The sequence below is a fragment of the Pinus tabuliformis genome, chromosome 9 (genome assembly GCF_031772625.1).
Source record: "Pinus tabuliformis cultivar Carrire ecotype Pingquan chromosome 9, CPIR1, whole genome shotgun sequence".
Classification (NCBI taxonomy): Eukaryota; Viridiplantae; Streptophyta; class Pinopsida; order Pinales; family Pinaceae; genus Pinus; species Pinus tabuliformis.
Window position 1 is genome coordinate 1,946,454,325 of NC_142307.1, and position 26,320 is coordinate 1,946,480,644.

At 40.6% G+C, this 26,320-nt stretch overlaps 1 long non-coding RNA gene across 1 annotated transcript in view; it reads right to left on the reverse strand.

The window, feature by feature from the left end:
• Nucleotides 1-421: 421 nt before the first annotated feature.
• Nucleotides 422-26,320, reverse strand: part of LOC149156761 (uncharacterized) — a 149,668-nt gene continuing 123,769 nt past the window's right edge. The window contains exon 2 of the long non-coding RNA XR_016263485.1: nt 422-975. This is a non-coding gene — a long non-coding RNA (uncharacterized LOC149156761). The remainder of the gene's footprint in view (nt 976-26,320) is intronic.

The following is a 26,320-nucleotide window of genomic DNA, read 5'->3' on the forward strand; positions in this document are numbered from 1 at the left end:
TAATATTTATTTATTTTCAGATCTAGACTGAGCTTAGACCAGGGCCAGCGCACATGTTGGATGGAAGAATGATCTACACAACAATAGAATGCTGTCACCAGGATTAACAGTGAAAATTTAACATCCAGACTAGCTGTCATTTGGTTTTCATGTCTCAACTTTATATTGATCACTCTATTATCTCTGCACCTAATGGTGCTTTTAGATAATATCTTGACATGTTGTACTCTCACAGTCTAATTTTTTAAACATTTAGAAAGAAGCTAGATATCACAAACATTTCAATCACTTGAAAGACATGGCATTGGGTATAACTGCTAGCAGAAATATTGTGAAAAGATTAAATATGTTCAACATACAACAATAGTTACCACTTCTCAATAAGAGTGCACTTTACTCCCATATAGAAAGAGCCCAAATCTAAGACATTTTTACTTTATTAGTAAGTTAATTCTTAACAAGTATGAAGGATCAACAGTTCAAACCTCCCTTTATAATGTTGTACAGCATTACAGATCAAATGATGCAAAATCCATTAACATGAAACTTTCATTGCTGTAAGAACAAAGATTACTGCATTTAACTATCATGAATGAGGATGAATAAATTCCAAAGCTATAACTTGACGCAACTCGGATACATCAGACTCTTCATCTTAAAATCTTCAAACCTTGAAAAAGTACATTATTTAACAATTTCGCTCTCTTAACAAAACAATCTTGTCAACAAATTCTACATAGTAACATCTAAGAATGTGTTTAACAGAACTGGCAAGTCATGACGATTGGAAAGTACAATAATTGTGAAATACACACTTGTGAAGCTGGCACGCTCCCATTGTTCATGCCCATGAGAAGCAAAGGACTTACTTAGTATGATTTGACCACAGGTTCAGAACTCGAACTAGAAACCTTTTCCGCATGGATATGATCCTTACCACTGACCAGTGAACACCAAACGTTGTATAATGAACATCTGCACTCTCATATTAGAAACAGGTATATAAGCATATGCAATATAATCATGTAAAAAAACAACAACACACAGCATTTAAGGAAACAACAAATGAAAAAGAAACTATCAAATGCTTCTCTTCAAGAATAAAAACCTCTCCTATTGTAACATCACCAAATAATAAACCAGCCTGGAAAGAAACGGGAAAAACGAATCAAACAAGGTTGCAAGTGACAATGAAAGGTCTCTAATACAAGAACATTTGGTTACAAATCAAACAAGGCTGCAAGTGATGATGAATGGTCTCTAATACAACCACACTTGGGTACAAGAAAGTACAACAAAGAAATGGGACCCACGTTTGCAAAAAAGACATGAAGAGGAAGCTGGAAACTTACCACAGAAAAGTTTATAGAGAACCTTTTGCCATCCTTCGATCCTTCTTGTGCATAATATTTGATATCAAGGTTACATTGGTAAGTCAATTAGAAGTACCATTCACACCTACTAACTACTGTAAAATGCAATTCGTAGGATGCATGGTGATTGCCAAGTTGGGTACTTAACATGATCGCTAAAATGTAAATATTGGATAAGAAGCTTATAAGAAAAATTCCTGGAACGAAGCAAGACAAGGCTTTTCAGAAGATCAGATTCCAGAATATTTCCTACTTCACTCTTTTGCATGAGTACCTCTGTTCCCAATTCCTCTCAATAATCTCTCTGTCTATATTTTGCCCAAATGAATGTAGAAGTAAACAGCTAGATCACCATATCGCCACATCACTTGCAACTCCACTTTTGCACACATGCCAGTGAAAATCTGTAACGTCCTCTACAAATTGAGGACAAATGGGACGAAATACCCTATCCATCCCCGTAGGCTATAGTCCTCTATAAGGAGAAAAACCCCAAAATTCTCACTGTTGGGCAAGTTTTGGGGCAGCTGGGCGAAGAAACCCAAAGTTGGGGCTTGGAGTGAAGTTTACTCAATCATTTTAGAAGAAAAGGCCGCTCTAGGAAATCTATAAATATGAGAGCGATGAATTCATTTTGGGCATCAAGTGTGGATCAATTCAATTGTTTCTTGAGCATTAGCTCTGAGGGTTTTAGACCCCTTTCTCCTTGTCAATTTCAGTTGTGAAAGCTTCTACAATATTTGACCTTTTTCTATTTTTTACTCATTTTGTTCTGGAACAAGAAAGACCTTTGAAGGCAGCGAAATTATGGGTTGGTTCTTGGCCTAAGGCAGTGAAATTCTTGATTTGGTTCTGGTCCTGCAAGCGAGGTCTCTAATTGTCCTTGGTAGGACAACAAAATTGTGGCACAGCACTTGTCTGAAGGTTCCGAAGTGCATGCACAGCCTGAACCCTAATTTTCTTGAAGCAAAATCTATTTGGGATAACCAGCGAAGAGGGTTTCAAGGTAGCAACAGCCTGATATTGTTGAATGGTGTTGTCATTGGTGTCAACCCTAGAGTTTGACTTTGACTAAGCATTTGTCATTGATGTCAAATTGTTAATGAACGCTCTTATATTTGTCTGAATTACATCAAGTTGGAAGCTCCACTGAAAGGGTGGCCGGAAACCCTTGTTCTAGGTTTGGGTTCCAGGGACTAAGGATGTACCTTGCACTAGTTGGAAGTTTTTGAAGAAGTAAATTACTGTGTTTTCCTTTAAGATCCTCGTCGGTCGATTCCAGTTGTATGTGGCACGCCTCGAGAGGCCTCCCAGTTTGAGAGATACTCTCATTTAAAGTTGAAGCTCCCAACCTCTGAGCAAAAACCCCAAAGAGTGACCATATGGTACCATCACCTTGGTCAAGTCAAAGAGAAATTGAATAAGTTTAATATAATGGTCAAAGGACTATTAAAATTCAAATTAAATTAATATATATATATATAAGCAAGATTAAGGCTTCATGTTTTAAAATAAAAATAATAATAATAATAAATAAATAAAATAAAATAAAAAATGAGGACTTAGCGTACTTTTGACGAACTATTATAACTTTTGGAGTTTGTTGCAGGGTTTCAAAATTCCCTTTAAATTTAATTTTAATCACAAGTCGGCCCTAGCTTCACGTGACACTTTGATCCAAAACTTTGAAGTTCAAATATCAATGGCTTCAAAAATATGAGTCGGCTTCCACAAAAAGGACACATCAAAATCTATATAATAATCTTTCCATATAGCTCTTGATACATATGAACTTCAACGATGATCTAATAGCTCTGAAACAATATATTCGACCCCTGTACAGAATAGCAAAGAATTATTGAGAAAGGCTCAGTCAGCGAGGGTTTTTCTTTGCAGTCCTATACTATATCTCTGAACAATGAAAGAAGGCTTCACCTTGGCACCTCAGGGAATTATTGCACTTTGAATTTTTTATCTTTGTTCTGGGATTCGTTGGGTAATATTTTTATGGCATGTAGACCGAAAATTTTTGAAGAGTGATCTATTGCAAGAAGATCAGCAACAAATTCCTGGTGACCTTTCTCTCTGGAACAACGAGGGTTAAATGTTTTGTTGAAGAAGAGATGGCCTTCTTGAGGGGTATAAACACCTGTGTGCATAAGACTAGTTAGGGTTTGGAACAGTGACCTATGTGGCCTTCATTTTAAGCCCCTGTCACAAGCAGCTGAGGTCACAAATCACTGCGGTACTTTGTTTGGCTCCTCTTCATTTATAGTTTGGTTCTGGAATGTATCATCAATAGACAGCAAAGAAGCCCTAAAGTTTGTATTCTGAAGCTTGAAGGGAATTAGGTCAGTACAGGTAAAAAAACTTTCAATCATTTAGTTTTTGTGATGAAAATGAAGGCCCTAAGAGGCAGCTCATGTTGGGCTCACTCATTGAAGATCCGTTTGTCATTTGTTGAAAGCTCAAGCACTTTCCTAAGTCACCAAATGGAGTGAATGGTGAATACATATAGTATGAATCTTTATAAGAGGAATTGGTGGATCATTGTGAAAAATACTGAAGCAAATTAAAGAATCTAGCCTCACATTTCAAAGCTCTGTTTGCAAAACTACTCATACATCATCACCTATAGCTCTACAACAAGCCAACTTGTGCAATCCTCTACACAGCTGTTAGGGTTCAATCCTGCAGACTTGTTTTGATTGAAGCCTGAAAACAGCTTGATTGAAGATTTCTTTTGGGCGTCAAAATTAGGTTTCATCATCACATATCATGCAAAAGTCAAATTTGTAGACCCACCTGTGTACTTTGTCATAGCTCGCTAGCCGCAGTAAAAAAAATTGACGTTTGGATAAGCATTGCACTCTTACAGCAAGGATTTCCACAGTCATCATTCATGTGATAGGGTGGCATTTCATAGAGCGGCCATATGATCTTAATGGAGAGCCATAGTTAAACTCTTATAGTAATCTCTGTTGCAATAATATGTATATATTATAATGGCCTTTGGTGACAGTTACCTTATAGTGAAAGTTTAGTCAACTCAAACAAGTGCATTTGAGAGAGTACAAGTGACCTAATAGTAGTTACACTTAAAAGTGTTACTCCATCTATAACATGATCAAAGGATAGGATTGTCAACAACAACAAAGTTAGGGTGTTGAATCATTGTTGAAGGTTGATGCTTGAGCAGGGCAGATTACCTAAATCCGACATAACTTGACATGACAGTTTCTCCTTTAATGGGACAACGTTTCCTTGACAATGATCCTGTGATAAAAAAATTTTTACTGTCCCTTCTTGATGATGACATTCTACAGTGACAGGATGATTGTGGTCTTATTACACAACTGACTCTACAGAATACAATAATCTTATATGCTACAGTGATCTTCTCTGTGATATGACAGCAAGCTTGAAAGTTGATGTGTTACCTTGAATATCAGTGGGTATAACACTAGTGACACTTGCCTTGATAGCCTGTTAGGGTTTGCACTATCTATACCTCTTGATGACAGTGATGACTACAACAGTGATGTGACAGAAGTGATTGACAATAATCTAACAGTGTTATGATAGTGATCTACATAAGAGTGCACTTGGCATTTGACAGTATCTTTTGGTACCTGATAGTGTTTCTCGTACATGATAGTTTGATTGACATAATCTTGGCCATCCTATAGCATTTGAAAGTCGAAAGCCTCAGGACTCGGAGAAGCTTTATTCAATACACAACAAGGAGATGTCAGCTATCATGCATGTTTTGGCCAAGTTCAGACAATATCTAGTGGGAAACAAGCTCATAGTCAGGACAGACCACAACAGCTTGCGCCATTTCCTGGGGCAAAAGGACCTGAACGAGCGGCAGCAGAAATGGGTAAGCAAGATCCAAGCTTATGATTTTGATATTGAGTATGTGAAGGGAAAGAAGAATGTTGTAGCTGATGCACTTTCTAGGAAACCAACAGCATGTGCCCTCATAGAGCTTACAGAAGATTGGAAGGCTCACCTCTCAGCGGAGTATGCCAAGAACCAGTTTGCTTGCGCAATTATTGACGGGATCATCTGTTATGCTCTTGACCTGCGAGAAGATACTGGAATACCAAATATGCGAAGAAATATAACCCAGAACACAGAACAATGAGAAATAACAGCATGTATTTTATTATTCAGAAAGGAAAGCAATGTTCACTTGCCTCTTCGAGGGGGCAACCTCCAATAGAACAGGGCTCGATTACAAAATAAGACAAGATGCTCCTCAATGGGGAGTCTCTATCCTTTATATAGGATTCATACATGCAATACCATGGGTCAGTACCATGGTTCTTATTAATACAATCTATCTAATACCATGGCCCATTTGCAACTAACTGTGGTCCCTTCTTTAAATGTGGGTCATCCACTTACAATTATTAATATGGGCTTTATTGACTCTTTAACTAACTATAACTTTGACTCGACCCTATTACATAAATAAGGGGGTTAGGGTTGGACCCTAACATGCCCTCCCCCATAAAAACAGCCTTGTCCTCAAGGTTGAAGTTGCGGACACTACTGAAGAACAGTGGCTAGTTCCCAGGTCGCATCTTCTGGAGAGGTGTCTTTCCACTTGACGAGGACTTCCTTGATTGTGCGAGCCAGCAGGTGTCGTTCTCGCATGTCAAGAATCTGTTCAAGTTGGAGCTAGATTGAACCTTCTTCATCCAATTCCAGTAGACTGGTTTGAATTCTGCAATTGTTCCCAACCACTTTCTTGAGGCATGAGACATGGAAGACGGGATGGATTTTTGCAGTGGTTGGCAAGGCTAGCTTGTAGGCTACTTCTCCGATGCGCTGAAGTATTTGATATGGTCCGTAGACTTTTGGAGATATTTTCTGACAACCCTTGTCTTTGAGTGATGTTTGCTTATATGGTTGAAGCCTCAAGAATACCTTATCCCCTTCTTGAAATGTGTGCTCTGAACGATGTTGGTCTACCTGTTGCTTCATGCGATTTTGAGCTTGATGGAGATTATCTTTGAGGTGGGTAAGCATGGTTGCACGGTTCTGTAGGAGTTGATCCACTGCTTGTACCTTAGAGCATCCCGGGATATAAGAAGTAGGTGAAGGGGGAGTTTATCATAAACTGCTTCATATGGAGTCATCTTGGTGGTGGCATGATAGTTAGTATTATACCACCATTCGGCTAGAGGTAACCACTGTACCCATAGATGTTGCTTTTCTGAGGTGAAACACCTGAGGTAGGTCTCCAGACATTTGTTGACTGCTTTAGTTTGACCATCAGTTTTGGGATGATAGGAAGTACTGAGTTGTAGTTGGGTACCTTGTAGCCTGAAGAGTTCCTGCCAAAAGTTACTGGTGAAGATCGGGTCACGATCAAACACAATGGAAGTGGGCATGCCATGCAATTTGAAGATTTGGTCCATGAAAGATTGAGCCACCAAAGCGGGTGTAAAAGGGTGGGGTAGGGCACAAAAATGAGCATACTTAGAAAGTCTGTCCACAACCACCATGATGACTGACTTGTTGCCTAACTTCGGAAGACCAGTAATGAAATCCATAGAAACCTCCGTCCAGATTGAGGTAGGGATGGGCAATGGCTGTAAAGTGCCTGGGGATTTGACTGTTTCTCCTTTGTGGCGCTGACACACATCACATTCAGCTACAAAAGTAAGAATGTCCTTTTTCATGCCTGTCCAAAAGAATGAACGCCGAGTGCGAGCATAAGTCTTCTGAAAGCCTGAATGGCCTGCAGTGGGAGATGAGTGCAACTCTGCCAAAATGCGACTTTTGAGGGTGGATGTTGGTGATATCACTACTTTGTCCTTGTAGCAAAGAATCTCATCCTACCAAGAGTAGCCTGCTGTGGAATTTGGATCTGCCTGAAATTTATTAATGAGTTGGGAGAGTGAAGAATGTGAAAACCATTCCTTGCGAGCCTCTTCAATCCACTCTGGAATGGGAAGAGAAATTACTAGCAGGGTGATTCCCTCCTCAAATTGGCGTGATAAAGCATCCGCTACGACATTTTCGCGCCCTTTCTTGTAAATTATCTCATAATCATATCCCAACATTTTGGCTAGCCATTTGTTTTGTTGTGGTGAGGATAGGCGTTGCTCCAAAAAATATTTATGGCTTTGATATTCTGTGCGGATTTGGAAATGCCGCCCCAATAAGTATGGTCGCCAGGTATCCACTGCATGTAAGATGGCCATCATCTCCTTCTCATAGGTAGATTGTCCCAAATTTGTCCCACTTAGTTGTTGGCTAGTGAAGGCCAAGGGTCAACCTTCCTGCATTAAGACAGCCCCAATACTCGTACCTGAAGCATCACATTCAATCACAAAAGATTTGGTGAAGTCGGGTAGTGCCAATATGGGAGTGGAACACATGGCATGTTTGAGAGCTATAAATGCCTGTTGCGCTTCATCATTCCAAAGGAATGAATTTTTCTTGAGAAGGTGAGTGAGGGGTCTAGCAATGCGACCATAATTGCGGACAAATTTGCGATAGTAGTTGGTGAGACCCAAAAATCCTCTCAAACTCTTCAAGGTCTTTGGTTGGGGCCAATCCTGCATTGCTTGGATCTTTTTAGGATCCACCCTGACACCTTCACGCCCCACAATGTGGCCCAAATACTCGACTTCTTTCATGCCAAAAGAGCACTTGGACAATTTGACAAATAATTTATGCTTCTGGAGCAGTTGCAAGAGCAGGTCTACATGCTGAAGATGTTTTTCCCAGGTGAGGCTGTAGATGAGGATGTCATCAAAGAAAACAAGGACAAATTTTCTAAGATATGGTTTGAGCAGGTGATTCATGAGGCTTTGAAAAGTGGATGGGGCATTACAGAGACCAAATGGCATGACCAGGAATTCATAATGGCCTTCATGAGTTCGGAAAGCAGTCTTTGGAATGTCTACTTCTTTCATGCGAATTTGGTGATAGCTCAAGTGAAGGTCTAGCTTAGTAAAGAATTGAGCCCCACGTAGTTCATCCAGCAAATCATCAACAACCGGGATGGGAAATTTATCTTTGACCATCAGCTTGTTGAGGCTCTGAGGTCTACACACACACGTCATTCACCATCTTTCTTGAGCACCATGACCACAGGCGATGAATAAGGACTAATGCTAGGACAAATGACACCGGCTTCCAGAAGCTCCTTGATGATTTTTCAATTACATTCTTTTGGGGAAAGGATATCTATATGGGCGCACATTTGGTGGTTGTGCCCCTGGGACCAAAGTAATGCTATGATCATGTTCCCCTCTCAAGGGTGGAAGCTCATGAGGCTTGTCAAAGACTTGCAGATGGTTGTTTAAGACCTGTTGCATCTCAGGATGAATATGAAGAGAAGTGGGCTCGAAGGCTTGGATGGCATTAAATTGGGCTATAACTCCATGGTGGCCCTTTTTAACAACTTTTCCATCCTATGCGAGCTGATGATAGAAGGAGCACCTGCCTGGAGTCCGCGGAGGGTATGCATGTGGTCATTCTGCTTAAAGCTCATATATAACTCCTGGAAATCCATTGTGATTGGGCCGAGTGTGCAGAGCCATTCAGCACCCAAGACAATGTCACACCCACCCATGTTGATGGAAAACATGTGGGTCTTTAGGTGATAATCCCCCATCTGAAGTTTGACATTTTCACAGCGGCCGTCACATTTCATTGTCCCCCCATCAGCAATCTGGACCTGGAAATTAGAGACTACTCTGACAAAACAATGCACTGCTTCGGCAACCCTTTGATGGATAAAGTTATGCGTACTGCCACTATCAATCAAGACTACTACAGGGCGATGTTTAATAAAACCTCTGATTTTGAGAGTTTGGGGAGAAGAAATGCCTGCCAAAGCATGGAGCGAGATAACTGGTTCTTCTGGTGTAGCTAGGAGCTCATTGTCCTGTTGGTTGTCCTCATCTTCCTCCTCTAGTCCCTCAAATGGTGGAGCTTCCTCAGATGAACTGTGATCAGTAGCATCAATTTGAAAGAATTTGGGTTCCTTGCATTTATGCCCCGGGGAGTATTTGTCATCACAGTAGTAACACAATCCTTTCTTTCTTCTTTCCACCATTTCCGCTGGTGACACCTTTTGAACCTTAAGTGTTTGGGTAGTGCTCGGAGCCTGGGTGGGGCGTCCCTTGGCTATGAAATTTGGACGAGTCAACTGGGCCGCTAACACGCGTTCTACTTCACGAGCTGTCGTGCAAGCTGCTAGCCATGTGACTGGGTGGTGCATCCGGACGTGGGCTTGTATGGCGTCTTTGAGACCATTGATAAAACATTCCAAGTAGAATTCATTTGCTAGACCTCCTGTGCGAAAGGCTAATGCTTCAAAGGCTTTAATATATTCTTGCACTATGACTGTCTATCGGAGCTTCGTAAGACGACCCAAAAAGTTAGATTCATGGTCAAAGCGATCAGAAAGGGCTTTTGAGAATATCTACCAAGTCATTGGCCTTGCATAGCATCATTGATGCCATTGCCACCATTGCCATCTTTCTTGGTCCAAGTAAAGGCTTCCCACACTTAGCTTAGTCTCATCATCTCTGATGTGATTCAATGTGAAATATTGCTCCATTTGTGATAGCCATATGGCCGGATGAGAGCCATCAAATTTATACATGTCCAGCTTGGGTGGTCGAGGATGGGACTGTTGGTGGTTTCCATAGAAGTGAAGAGAATGGCTAGATTCACCCTCATGGTTTTCATTAAAAGCATATGCCTCCAATTGTACCCCCGACTTGCCCTTTGTGATTGTGTCATTTAAGGACTGGATCTACTTCATTAATTCCTCCAACTTTTGTTCAAGGGTGTTTATCTTCTCATTGGCCATAGCTTGAGCTCTGGTTTGTACCATGCACAGATCCGGTGCACTTGTCATTACTATGAAAAAAATTGGGACCACCCGAAATTTTGACGCTGACAAGTGAATGGTACCACCTTGCTCAGCCCGTCCGCCTGATTCTTATGGGCTACGTCTCCTATAAGCGTCCCGGGAGGGTCTCAGACTGAGTTTTACTCCTCGCTTATGAATACTGCAATAGCCGATTCCCAAAAAAGTTAATTCTGCCCAATGTCCTGCGAGAATCACTCCAAGGTATAGGAGCCACAAGCCTCCCTGCACAAATAGTCAGATCTGTCGACGAAACCCTCAACTGCAGAGTATGAGTAGGAATGTGGCAGTGATCGAACCCCCGCTACTAGATCTGAATGGTGGATCTGATTGTTGCGGCTGTGACAGAACCCAACCTGCTAGATCTGATCTGGCAAAGAAGATGATGTGCGATCTATAGAGAGACAAGGGAACTATGGTCTCAAGGAGTGTCAGGTGCTACAGATCGCAATATACATATCGGCCCAATATTTTAGGGCACTAACTAAGGAGGACCAACTGTATCCTTAGCCGTACTACTCAACTACCCTATCGTACGCGCGAGTAATCTCCCCGAGCGCTGTTCTCGATGTACTGTAGCAGCAAGACGGCCGACGGTTTATCTATGGCAAGGTTTCAGGTGAACCTAGGGGACTTCCGATATACCCAAAGGGTACTTGGAAGACAGTCCGTGCGCGGTTCTGTCTAATACGCTACTACTCGAAGGGGTACCCACAAGAGTTACAAGGGAATCCAACAAGCGTGACCACCTCTTGTATTTCATGCGTGCATGCCTCCCCAAATCCGCAGGTTTATGCGCTCAACGACAAATCTCGTGGTTTACAGACGCCGGAACACGTCTCTAGCCAAAAAAAATCTGCTAAAAATAGAGATCCCACGGCCCTGGAAGGTGCTCTGATACCACTTGGTATGCTCTTGACTTGCGAGAAGATACTAGAATACCAAATATGTAAAGAAATATAACCCAGGACACAGAACAATGAGAAATAACAGCATGTATTTTATTATTCAGAAAGGAAAGCAATGTTCACTTGCCTCTTCGAGGGGGCAACCTCCAATAGAGTAGGGCTCGATTAAAAAATAAGACACGATGCTCCTAAATGGGGAGTCTCTATCCTTTATATAGGATTCATACATGCAATACCATGGGTCAGTACCATGGTTCTTATTAATACCATCTATCTAATACCATGGTCCATTTGCAACTAACTGTGGTCCCTTCTTTAAATGCGGGTCAACCACTTAAAATTATTAATATGGGCTTTATTGACTCTTTAACTAACTATAACTCTGACTCGACCCTATTACATAAATAAGGGGGTTAGGGTTGGACCCTAACATCATCCAAGACGACCAATACAAACTAGCTAACGGTGTTACTTATTATAAGGATAGAATGTACTTAGTTCCTAAGTCCGCACTCAAGGAGAAGATTTTGAAGATCACACATGACATTCCATTAGCTGGACATCAGGGTTTTTTCAAGACATACCAACAGATTCGAAAATGGTTTTCTTGGAAGGGATTGAAGAAGTGAAGAGATACATCAAAGAATGCATCAAATGCCAATAAAATACGGTCGAGCATTGCATCCTACAAGTCTTCTCCAACCTCTACCCATTCCCGAATAGAAATGGGAGAGCATCTCAATGGGCTTCATTATAAGGTTGCCCAAAGCACAAGGTAAGGATTGCATTTACAATGTGGTGGACAAACTCACCAAATTCGTGTAGAAAATTATGCATTGTTGTAGCCCAACCCAGTTTCAAACTTTTGCATGGTTTAATTCCCATAACCCTTCATGAACATATGACTGATATATGTGTTAGTTTTGCATTTAACTTGAAAACAAAGGACTACTATTTAATCTTTTGCACAACTAATACAAGATATAATTGCAAGCACACACATAAATTTAACACTTTTGTTTTGGTCTAATGACCCTAGAAAATCTCACAAGAGGAAAACCAGTTCTAAGGGAGTCTTTATATTGCTTTTAAGGAGATTTATACATAGAGAGAAAAAATCACTTATCTCCCTTACTGTCTTGTTGAAGCCATTTCCATGTCACTTTGAAAATAAAAACCTCTCTCTCAGTCAAAAACTAAGCTTAGCTTGAGTAAGCTTAGTTTTTGTGCACCAACAGTGGGTTGACTTTGACATCAACTAAGCATACAAGTCTTGGAAATGTTGCCTCCCCAATGATTGTAAATAGTCTTGAATAGCAAATTGATAGTTGCTTCCTCTCTGACTGCAGACTACCTTGAAAAGCGTGTTGGAGCTGGCCCGAAGTACCTACGAAATAAGAGTTATTACATGGCCTGCTTGACATAGAAACTCGACCTAGGTTCTTCCCATTCTCGACTTGCTTTCTCTGCTAATCACAGCCTGATTACTTCACCAGGAAATCGGTCTGACAGTCTAACGTTGAGCCTAGTCATCTATCTACAAACATGACCCTAACTCAGCCTGAAAACTGTCAAAACGGGCTGAACACTTGGAGAGAGATTCTCGGGTTTCTAGCTTGCAAACTCAGCTAGAAATGACAGTAATCTCCCTTGGAATTTGAGCTCTTCTCTGGAAACGGTTTGATCTCTCCTTGGCTACAATATTAAACTCCTTTCTCACCTTGCTCTCTCTTCTCAATAGCTCTCATGAGAATAATGGAGATCTTGCACCTAACGATGCTACACCAAGTGATCTTGCACTCAGTGATACTGGTGTTTGTGAACCTATCATCCTTGAAGAAGGTGACACTCTAACCCTGATGTCCCACCTGATGATCCTGAAACCTGTGGTGTGGCCTCCCCTGAGGAGCCTACTACTCTATCTGATCAACCTCCCAAGACCTCCTCAAGCCCCTCTCCTCCTCAAATCTCACATCCAGCCTCTAAAACCTATCCTCTATGTAGGAATGTATATATGGTAGGCCCTGTTAGTCTCACTGTAGCCCACAAGGATACCCTTTTCTGCAGTGGGTTCCAACTTCGTCCTCTTCTCCTCAGCGAAGTGTGAGCATGTAAGGCACCCAAAGATCCTGATGTCCCCAACCTCTGGCTTCTTAACAATAAACACCTCCTCAAGAATCTTGGTCCCTGAGACTCTATGTGGGCTCATGTTTTACAAATACACTTCAGTGTTACATGCCTCGGCCCACAAGAAGAAAGGTAATCTCTGATCATGCAACATCACTATAGTTGCACCCACTATGGCCTTGTTCATCCTTTATGCCACTGCATTCTGCTGGAGGTTATAAGGCACTATGTACTCCCTCTTGATGCTCGCACTCCTACAAACTCCTTCATCTCTGTGCAGGTATACTCACCCCTATTATTTGATCTCAGCACCTTGATCTTCCTCCCTGTCTGGTTCTCCACAAGAGCCTTAAACTCTTGGAACCTCTTGAAGACCTCATTCTTGGTCTTCAGAAAGAAAATCTAGGTCTTCCTGGAGTGGTCATCAATGAAGGTCACATAGCACTCACATTCGCTCAGTGATACATGAGATATGGGACCTGTTGTCGCTCAAATTGTTCAGGCACCGCGAAAACGCTCAAGACAGGGGTTGTCACTCTGATCCCCACCCACTCCGTTCTAGTTGTCTCCCAACAACAGGCTATGGGGGATAGTCCCTATGGAATGAAGTGAAAGAAAACAAGTTGAAAATCAACTTACTTGGGAGACACGGATGAGTGGCCTAGCCACTTGGTTGAAATTAAGCAAGATTATTGATTAAATTAGATTTTCTATTATGAGACCAGTGCCTTAATGGAGTCACAAATTCTTGTTTCTTATGAATTGGAACCAAATGACCGGATGGACACCCGCTGCTTGAATGATTGACTAACCTATATGATATGCAAGTCCTAAGACCTATGTGAGATGCAATGATCTTGGTAAATTTTAGTTAAATGCCTAGTCCAAGTGTAACCTTCCTTTAACTATTTTCAAGTTGGGCTCCAAGGTAGGTCGTGGGAAGGAGGCTAACACGATGCAGGCTAGAGCCTGATTAACAATACCTTTTGTTAGGCTTTTATCACCAGATGCCTCTAGCGCTGCAAATACTATGGCTCTGACGACTGCAAGGTCACCGTGTTAACCACTGAAGAGTTGTCGAGACCCCACAAGCTAGATAAGAAGGGTTGTTCTATATCACTATCAACCTAGCTTATGCTAGCAAGGAAATTATTAATGCAAATCTAGATCTAGTCTGCTTATGCAAAAGATTATGAGTGAGATTTATCTTGAGTTAAGATTTTCTTAAGTTGTTTAAGTACTTAATTATAATCTCTTTAAGAGTACTCAACAATAATGAATTACAATTTTAAACAAGATAAAATGTTTAGAGATACAAGTGTAAATTGCAACGATATGCCACAAAATACCAAGTAACCCAAGATGTCAAATGCTTAAAATAGTCGATCAAGATGCCGATCACAGATTTATACCAGCAATACTACAGAAAATTCAGATCTTATCAATGTTGTAAGAGCAATGCATAAACCACTTCAAATAATGAAACTTGCCCAACACATTAAACATTGAAATTCTATTGACAAACAAATGTACTTCAGCCTGCTTAGATCACTTTAAGATGATGTATTCAGTCAAATTTGAGATCTGATTTCTCCATTTACAGCAGAAAGTACAAACAGATCAACAACATAAAACTGCGAAAAATAGATGGCCTATATGCTCAAAAATAGCAAAATGCACCAGAACTTCAAAATTTCGATTTTAGGGCTTTTAGAGAGTTTGACTCAACAATTTTCAGCACTGATATGTTTGTTACAGCGGCGAGTTAACTACAAATCAGCGAACTAATCAAGCCAAAAATAGATGCCCAATATTTCTAAAAATAGAAAAATTTCGCCAAACTTGAAAAAATTAATTTTTTGAGTTATTTAGAGGATGTGATTCAGAACTTTCAGAACTGATATGTTATTACAGTAGTGAAACAGTGATAGATAAGCAACCCAACAATGCTTAAGACAAGCCAGAGCCCTTATATTTCCAAAAATAGTAAAATTTTCCAGAAATTTAAAATTTCAGTTTTTGGCCTTACTGAGTATTTGATTCAGGAATTTCAAAACTGTAGAAAATTTCAGTTATGCAGAAAAATCCAGCATCCATAAATGTTAGATCCAGACCAAAACTCAAATACCCAAAAGGCCAAAATTTGTGAAAATGAAGATTTTGCAATTTTAAATGATTTTGACCATTTAGTTTATGATTTTAGGGCCTAATTATTAGTAATTTGTTTGTTATAATAAAACTGCAAAAAACAATGGTTTAGAGGTCAAACCCAAGGCCTTGAAGATCTCATGGTTGAAAATCGTTGAAACTTTGAGATCACGTTGCCGCCTGAAAAATATGAATTTTGAGACCTTAAGCCTGCAAAAACCGCCAAGTATTTGTAGGAATTTACAGGGTAAGTTCCACAGAAGAATACCAAAAGGACACCGCTCACAACCAGATCTCAAATCAATACACCAGTATTTTTGACGTGGTTAAAACCCTCAGAGTGCAAGGAGGGAAACAGTCCACGGCCTGTCCCAACGTGGGTACAGACAATTTATTAATCAAAGAATGAAAATTTACATAAGCTTCTCTCATGCACGGATTACCCGAACAATGACCCTCCATGCGCTTTAAATAGAACTCATGGACCAATCGGGTGTCAAGCCACGGATCAAGTGTCGGTAATACCGAGGTGAGAGTGAACCGTCGGATCACTACATATCGTGACCGTCGGATTGTAAGTTACAAAATGTACAACGGTAAAGAAACACACTTTACCTAACTCTAACCTAACTCTATACTAGACCAAGTTGAACTTAACTATATCCTATGTGTCGGAATATCCTAACATCCCCCCTTAAGAACAACTTGGGATAGGATTGAAGGATTTACAAATATGACACAATAGGAGAAGGAAGGAGGCACTAGAGCCTATCCCCCCTTAGTGACAACTTCCTGAACTCCAAGCATATATCGAAGTTTAGTGAACTTCGCCTCTGTGAGAGCCTTTGTGAAGATGTCTGCAACCTGATCATCCGTTGGACAATATTGCACTTCAAGAACATGGTCAAGAATGAGCTTTCTGATGAAGTGCATGTGTAGTTCAATGTGTTTGCTGCGCTGATGCTGGACTGGATCTTTGCATAGCTGAATGGCACTTTGATTATCACACCAAAGTGTGGTTGGATGCTGCTGCTCAAAGCCAAACTCTGATAGGATCTGACGAAGCCACAAGGCTTCCTTACTAGCTTCCACGGCACCACGATACTCTGCTTCTGCTGACGAAAGAGAAATGGCAGCCTGTTTCTTACAAGCCCATGTAATAGGTCCTGAACCAAGAGTGAAGACATAACCGGCAGTAGACTTCCGATCATCAAGGTCACCAGCCCAATCAGAATCAGTGAAACCAACTAACAGAGGAGCTGCTTTGGCACTGTAATGAATCCCAAACTGTATTGTACCCCGAACATAACGAAGTATTCTTTTAGCTGCTTTCCAATGACTTTCACGGGGGTTTTGCATAAAACGAGCAACAAGGCCAACAACAAAGGAAAGATCAGGACGAGTATGGGTTAAATACAAGAGTTTTCCGACAAGTTGACGGTATAAGGTAGCATCAACTTCAGGAGAAGTACAAGAGACTGAAAGTTTGACTCCAGACTGAAAGGGAGAAGGGGCTGGCTTACAGTCTTCCATGTGAAAATGACGAAGAATATCACAAGCATACTTGGACTGGGAAAGGAAAATACCCTCTTGGGATTGCAAGACTTGAAGACCGAGAAAATAGTGTAAGTGTCCTAAGTCTGTCATTTCAAATTTCTTTTTAAGGCTGGACTTCACATGGTTTATAAGGTTGGGATCACTACCAGTAAGAATAAGATCATCAACATAAAGAACAAGGATGATGAGAGAGTTGCCCACTTTCTTGGTGTAGACAGTATTGTCAGAATGACACCTAGAAAAGCCAGATTCTAAAAGAAAGCTATCCATTTTGGCATACCAAGCTCGAGGAGCTTGCTTGAGGCCATAAAGGGATTTCTTAAGGCGACAAACGAGGCTGGAGTCTGTTTGTATGAAGCCAATGGGTTGTTCCATATAGATTTCTTCCTGCAAGTCCCCATGCAAGAAGGCAGATTTAACATCCATTTGATGTACTTCCCATTTTAAAGAGGCAGCAAGGGAAAGAACAAGGCGGATAGAGTTCATTTTGGCAACTGGAGAGAAGGTTTCAGTGTAGTCAATGCCTTCAACCTGTGAAAAGCCCTTAGCAACTAGACGAGCTTTATGTTTGTTAACTTTCCCATCTGGTCCATACTTGGTTCTGTAAACCCATTTGCATCTAACAAGTTTGCGTCCCTTTGGTAGAGGAACAAGATCCCATGTATCATTTGTCATCAATGAATGATATTCTTCATTCATAGCTGTTTCCCAATGTGGATGGCCTGAAGCTTCTGCAAAAGTGTCAGGATCATGATTCACTGGAGCTTGAGCCAGTAAAGAAGAGGCTCTTTCAAACTGAGAACGTGTACGTCGCTGATCTGTAGGATCACCGGCAAGATCACCTGCTGCATCCCGAGTAGCACGGACCCATCTTGGAAGTTGAGGATCCTGAGAAGGTGGGGAAGGATTATCATCCTCGCTTTCATCATCAGAAGAAGAAATGTTCTCAAAGATAGAAGAGATGGGAAGAGGTGGCACATCCGCCGGACTAGGCTCGCAGGCCGATTTATTTTCATCAAATTTTACATCTCTTCTAATGATAACATTTTTGGACTTAAATGGAATAAGTCTATAGCCTTTTACATCTTCAGAATATCCAACAAAAGTACATTTCTCACTCTTAGGTTCTAAGGCTTTATGCTTTTCATCTGGAATATGGGCCCATGCTTCACTTCCAAACACACGAAAGTGACTTACATCTGGTTTAATGGAACTCCAAGCTTCTTCTGGAGTGATATTCTCTAGAACCTTAGTAGGAGTGCGATTGATTATATAATTTGCACAATTAATTGCTTCGGCCCAAAAACTAAGACTGAGTCCTTTAGATTGCAGCATACAATTAGCCATTTCCTTTAAAGTGCGATTTTTCCTCTCAGCTACACCATTTTGTTGTGGAGTGTATGGAACAGTATGTTGCATTTGAATGCCATTTTCGGTGCAAAAGGTGATGAATGCATTTTTAACATATTCTCCACCATTATCAGTTCTTAGCTTAAGAATTTGATGTCCAGATTGTTTTTCAACGAATGCTTTGAAGGCCAAAAAGGTGGTAAGTACTTCGCTCTTGAGTTTTAAGAAGTATACCCAAGTGCGTCTAGAGAAATCATCAATGAAAGTTAAGAAGTACTTGCAGCCAGAGAATGAAGCAACAGGAAGAGGACCACATAAATCACTGTGCACAAGCTGTAAAGGGGCTGAGGCGTGCCAAGAGGCACGTTTGTCAAAACTGTCCCGATGATGTTTTCCGAGTACACATCCGGAACAAACACCATCTTTGCAAGATACCATAGGAAGACCTGTCACCATGTTTTCTTTACAGAGATGCTGAAGGGAGCGATAGTTTAAGTGACCATACCGCTCATGCCAAAGTTTGCTCACTTCATCATTATGAGCAACAAATACTGAGGGAAGATGGGATGACCCAAAGTTGTGAAAATTATACAACCTTTTGGAATCATCAGCAAGACCAGTAGCTAGAATCTGTTTAGGATCTTTTAGATCCTTGATTACAACATCATGAGGTGAAAATTCAACGATTTTTACTTCACCTGAATGAGTTATCTGATAGACAGATAGAAGGTTGCAGGATAAGTTTGGAACACATAATACATCATTGAACTGACCATTGTCTAGATGAACAGTTCCAGTCCCTACAACATTAAGAGATCTATCATCACCAACATATATATTTTTGGTGTTACAATCATTTAAAGAAGAAAACATGGCTTGGTTTTTGGCCATGTGACAAGAGGCTCCAGAATCAATGAGCCACTCATGAGAATGAGAAGAAGAAGAAGATACATTTAATGCATAACTAGACTGAGATGATTGACGATGACATGCAGAAAATGCCGTTCCGGAAGTTGAAGTTGAAGTAGGCTCCAGATGGATGTTATGTTTCTTCATTGCGGCTTCCAAGGCTTCCATCTTCTTAAAGCATTTAGATTCTAAGTGGCCATCTCGATTACAAAAGTTACAATGTCTTTCAGTCTTCTTCCATTTGTTTTTATTGGGCTTATCATATTGCTGAAATGATCTTTCATCTTGAGGCTGAGTTGGTTTAGGACCATTCCTTTGAGGATAAGACTTCTTAGGATTCTTTGAATTTGGATACTGCTGGGCGGCTAACGCTTTTGTGGAAGAGTTTCCAAGATTAAGAAGACCAAGGTGTAAGAGTTTTTCTTGTTCTCTTATTAAGGAATCACAAAAGGAGTCAAAGGAAGGGGGCTTGTAGTCTTTGCCTTGACAAATGAAAGCTTCCCTGGTAGAATGGAAAGTGGAAACAAATACAGAGTAGGCTGGCCCTAACTTAGTGAGGATGGAATAAATAAGGTTACCATCATCTTTCTTAACTTTAACACCTTCCAAGAGATATCTAAGGTTCTTGAATTTTGACAAGAAATCTTCAATGCAAGAAAAATTATTAGGATCCAAAGTAAGCAGCTCATTTTCAAGTTGATGGGATCTAATTTCATTTTTAATCCCAAAAACTTTAGCAAGTTTTTCTAATGCTTCATGAGGAGTTTCAATTTCTGCAATGTGGAATCTAAGATCAGGAGAAACAGACATTCCTATCAAGCCACGTGCTTGATCTTGTCGATTTTCCCATTTTTCGGCCTTGTCTTCATCTTTGAGTTTCTTCTCTTGGTCTGTGGCTATTCTGAAGAGACCTTTACTTCTAAGTAAATCTCCCATGTAGGCGACCCATTGGAAGTAGTTAGTGCTGTCAAGAATGACTTGGCATGGACTTTCCATTTTTGAAAAACAACTGAAGCTGAAGATGCTGAAAGTGAGTGGTCCAATGGATAGATCTCGAAAAAATAGGCGGTTTTAAAAAAAACGGCTCTGAAAAAGGCTTCCGGATGAAGAAGTTATGGCTTTTTGAAAAAAAATTGTTGACGTTGCCGGCAAAGTGCGCGAATGTGCGGGAATGAAAAAAAAATCCGCCCCCACAAAATGGAGACTTGAACCCAAGACCTCTACTCTCTTAAAAGGTCTTTGAACCAATTGATCTATACAAAAGATTTGAGAGAGAGAGAGAGAGAGAGAGAGAGAGAGAGAGAGAGGGGGGGGGGCCTCGATTTGCGTGCTTGCCTTGGGAAGACTCTTTTCCCCTACAAAACACAAAACACAAAACCCAACACGAATATCCAAAGAAAAACGAACCTTACGGCTCGAAGTTAGCTTTAGCCAAAAAACTAGAAATTTTAAAAAAAAATCTCAAAGTTAGCTTTTAGCCGAAAAACTAAATATTTTCCTCAATGTTTCTGATTTTCCGAGATCACACTAAGGTGCAGGGAAAAGAGCATACGCATGAGAAAAATCCTTTCTTTCTGTTTCTGATTTGCCCAGATCGCACAGAGTCGCAGGGCAAAGAGCATACGCAGAAATGAAAGGTATAGATCCGGGAAAAAAAAAAGGCTAAATAAGCCGAAACCGAAATAAGCAGGGAGAAAATGACAGTAAACTGCAAAAAAAAAACACTGTATACCTCCCGATCTGAAAAATGACGCAGCTAGGGCTACCGGAAACCTTTTCGCGTGAAACGAAAGGGGTTCCTCACTGAAACAGATGCTCCGAATGCAACAGAGCAGTCCTCTCGGCCCGAAAGCAGTCAGAAACAGCAGATCTAGGAAACGACAGCCGCATGCAGTTCTACCGGCTTCAGATTTGGATCACCAACGGACGCGGCCCTCAAATAGCTTTGATACCATGTAGGAATTTACAGGGTAAGTTCCACAGAAGAATACCAAAAGGACACCGCTCACAACCAGATCTCAAATCAATACACCAGTATTTTTGACGTGGTTAAAACCCTCAGAGTGCAAGGAGGGAAACAGTCCACGGCCTGTCCCAACGTGGGTACAGACAATTTATTAATCAAAGAATGAAAATTTACATAAGCTTCTCTCATGCACGGATTACCCGAACAATGACCCTCCATGCGCTTTAAATAGAACTCATGGACCAATCGGGTGTCAAGCCACGGATCAAGTGTCGGTAATACCGAGGTGAGAGTGAACCGTCGGATCACTACATATCGTGACCGTCGGATTGTAAGTTACAAAATGTACAACGGTAAAGAAACACACTTTACCTAACTCTAACCTAACTCTATACTAGACCAAGTTGAACTTAACTATATCCTATGTGTCGGAATATCCTAACAGTATTTAGCCTTCAAAATTTTCAGATAAGGGTTTAGGGCAGATTAGGGCAAAAGCGGCCAAGAAAAGGCAAAACAAGGCCAAGGAAAGTCAATTTGTGGGGATAAAAGGGTTGGCTTAAATGGCAAGAGGAGGCCAAAAACTGGAAACCTGTGTCTCGAAAAAAAAAACTTTCGGATCTGAATTTTGTTGTCAAATCTTCAATAAATGTCCCTGTAAAATTGTCTAGAGACTAGATCTTACTCTCAAGGGCCTAGACCTAGCTCTTCTCTCACTTGATTCCTTGATCCAACCTGCAAAAATGAAAATAAAAATACCCAAACCTCAAATATATTCAAAATACTAAAAATCCCCAAAACCCAAGTTAAAAAAAATAATTTACAACTTAGATCTACAAAATTATTCACAAGATCTACAAATATACAAGGGTTTTAAAAAAATTTAAATTTTTGAGAAAAATATTTTTATGGAGTTTTTTCTTTTGAAGAATGGCTAAAAATGCTTTAGAAACCCCAACGTACACTATAGCCTTAGCAAAGATTTAATCCACCATATAAATATTTGCAATCCAAGCAACAGTGATTATTGCCCAAGTTTGTGAACTTGGAGGCAAAGGACTAAAGTACTTGCAAGCACTATGAATTTATTTCAAAATAATTAGTTAGATCACATGGGGAATCAAACCACCTAAGATTAAGCCCAAAACTATCAATAGTATGGTTCTATCTCCATCTAATGAAAAAAACAAATCTTACCAATATTCAGCGCAACACAGAGATGTCCATAATCAGCACATACCACAAATCAATAAGCAAGAACACCTTGAATTGCACCCCAAAGTCTTTATTATGATTGAAAAAATAGTTCACAACGGGACAATAGTTACAAAGTTGCTTCAGCAGAAATTTTCTAGCCAAAGATCAAGATGACTAGAGACTCAACTGACTCTCTAATTTATAGATAAATCCTCCAAATGGAAAAATAACGGCTAGTTTCTTTAATCCTTGTCAAAATAATCTTGGTCGTTGATAAACACTTCAAGATATTTTAATCTTGGCCCTTGTTTTTTATTTTTTAGGAATTTTCGAATTTATCATTTAATTCCATTTTAATTAGCTCAAAATTAATTCTTTAGAGCTAATTTCCTCAAAATTTTGACTTTGACTTTGTCAGGCCAGGGTAACTCCAGAATAAGCAGAAGAAAGGATCGAGTCAAACCAAATACATTGACCTTGGCAAACCACAAAAGGCTTACGGGGCTTATATCTCGGGGTTTCCTCGTCAGAACGTCTCAGTAGGCCGTCTCTTCGGCTTCTTGAACGGACGAGATACTCGCTTAGAGCGCCGGTCGAGGTACCGTCAGCCGAACGATTTCTGGACAGCAGCTCCCAAGGGGCCGAGAACTTCAGCCACGACAAATTTCTAAAATGTGGAGCCTCTGAAACCAAAGTAAAACTTGAGATTGTGCATCATAAAACTTGATATAAAAGCGTGACTTGTCCACTGATATACCAGCGTGACTTGTCCACTGATAGTTTGGACTCCAAAATGTCTGCAATCGCTGTACTCAACTTCCCATTCACGCCTCGGTCCACAGCGTAATTCTGGGCTCCACCGATGTGACCATCTCCAACTCTCTGCTTTCCAATACGAATTTCAACACGCTCTTGGGTGGTTCGGACATGGATACAGTCGATCACAAGCTCAGGGTTACAGTTTATCGAAACTGGTTCTTGAGTGCTTCATGGACGCGGAGACTCTGTGCTATTCAAAACCTACGAGTGTGAAGACCAGTACCGAGGCGCAGAGCGATTGTATGTGTAACGTTTGAATAGCTCAGTGCTTATGGACGCTAAAACGGTAAGATACGTTCATAAAAACAATGCGCAGTCTCTGGCGTTCATGTTAGTCAGAGAGCGCAGAGAATCATCATTGAGACGCAGGACAGAGGCGCAGACAATCAATGATGCGCAGAGAATCAATGACACTCAGGGCAGAGCAGCGCTCAGGAGAGAGCAGCGCTCAGGACAGAGGCAGGAGTTACAACTATTTTTAGAACCTGGGACCTGTGCTCTGATACCATGTCAGGCCAGGGTAACTCCAGAATAAGCAGAAGAAAAACTGATATATTATTTCATTAGAGAACTATTGTTTATATACAAAAAGGAGACGGAACAGTTCATCTTCTTGATGACTGTTCACGTTCCAGTTCACCCATCCGTTGAGGATTAGGTGTCAAACTTAACCACCAAGGTACAAGGGTCCAAATTTTATTGAAAAAGACAATATTCCCTTGGTAAAGGACCTTTAAAAATTGACTATTTTAAGACCTGCGAATTTTTCCATTTGGAGAATTTATTTTCTTAAGACAATTTAACTTGACTTTAATTAATTAATTTTCTGGCTTGGGATTTGATTTTATTTTGCCAAAAAAATTTATTAATTTACACATGAGGGGAATAATTATTTTCCCAACCCTCTAATACATATGATTTTTCATTTACATGACTCAAAGAGGGAATACAAATTTGTCTTAGACTCTCAAAACACATAACCCATCTGCGACTCAATATGATCTAGTAAACCAAGTGATTTATAATAAAATAATTAAGCTAATTAGCTTAAATTATTCTCAAACCACTTTTACATCAGACTCTACTAAAACACTAGGACTCACCTGATAATTCGACAATAAATTTCACCCTAGCTTTGGGGGTTTAAGCTGGAGGGAAAAAACTCTTTTGATTAGCCGTGTCGAAAAACACAGGGAATCAGTGAGGTTAAAAGACCTCCTAGGATGGAATTCGTCATCAAATTATAGGATTACCTAGGTTGTTACATAGATTCAAAGTTTTACTAAGATCATTTACAATATATAATTTGCAGAATGGGATAACCATGACATGCAGACTGTTGATATGTGATCCGATCCTTGTTGAAAAAGTTGGCACTTTCGTTTCCCTGGAACTTTGACAATTTTGAGTGCAACAGGACCACAGACATCAAAGTGTACCAAGTCAAGGATACCTATAGCTTTGCTATCATTGCTTGAGAAAGGTGTCTTGGTGTACTTTCCCTAAGCACACCCCCTGCACATATCATGATGATCAGTGATGAACTTCGGTAAACTAGTAACCATCTCCCTCAATATCCTGAAAGCTCCGTGGTGCAAGTGGACCATCCTCCTATTCCATAGCTCGTATAACTAACAGTTTTTGGTTTGTGCCACTAAGGCTCTAATAGGTTGAAACATAAACATGTATAGCCTCCCACTCCGGATTCCAATAGGTCTACCATGTTCAACACTAGATCCCCTGGGATATACCAAGAATTGTCCTCTATGGAACACCACTTCATACCCCCCTGTCCTCCAAGCTGGAAACTAATATCAAGTTCTTCTGCAGCCCTAGAACATAAAGAACATCTATCACTTTCAAAGGAGGTAAAGACTCCTATTGAAATTATATTGTCCCCACTCTTGCTGCTATGACCTTGGAGTTATCTCCGAGCACAACCTCCAAGTCAATATCATCCTCTAAGAGACTCATGAAGTGATCTCTCACTCCAGTCATATGGAAGGATGCTCCATTGTCAACAAACCATGCATAGGAAGATGTAACATGAGTGGCTAAACTCACCACCAAGGCAAACTCCATGTCAAATCTGGAAGTGAACTCATCCACCTTTACTGAAGCTGCAACTCCCTGTTTCTCCTTTCCCTTCTTGTTGGGACACTGAATAGCATAGTGACCCATCTTCCCACAAGCAAAGCATTTCACTTTGCTCATGTCTTTCTCCTTTGCCTTCTGCTTTCCCTTCTCCTTCTTTGCTCCACTAGAAGACCCCTTCTTGGCCTTCTTCTTGTCCTTCATTGCAAGAGCGACATTCTCCTCCTCACCTCCCCCACCACTCTGATTGCCAACCTTAGCACTCCTCCTAATCTCCTCTTGAATGAAATTGTCCCACATCCTCCTCCAGTATGGAAAGTGCTCTCTAGCCACAATGCCATGTATGAATCCATCTAATGCAATCCTGACCCCACTGGTTCTCTAGGATAACCTCTCCCATGGCAGCCAAGTCATCCTTCACCAATGAGATCCTAGTGAGGTATGAGGTCACACAATTGGTCTTGGTTATCTTGGTGTTTCTTATCGTTTGCCTCAACACCATCTTCCTATTCTCATTAGAACTTTGGTGTAATGTGACTAGGGACTCCCACATCTCGTAGGCAAACCTCATTCTTGTCACATGAAGGAATAAGGTCTTTAACAACATCTAGAAGGATCCTCTTAGCCTTCATATTCTTCTTGTTGAAGTCCACCAATTGAGCTAGATCAGTAGGTGGTTGCACAGGAGCCTCAACAATGTCCCACACTTCAACTTCCTCCAGTAAAAGCATCATCCTCTCCTTCCAGGGGCCAAAATTATCAACCCCACTCAATTTGTCCTCCACCCTCAAACCAGTAGCCATGACCCTCACAACCAACAAATAGGAACAAAATGTTACTAGGCAATCTCCTCCCTCTCAACCAACAAATCTTTGGGTTTCTGACTAAGGTTTAGTGACTATTGTTCACTGAGATGGCAGAATTTTAGCTTGTTGGTCTTTGTATCAGTTGATGTAAAATTCAG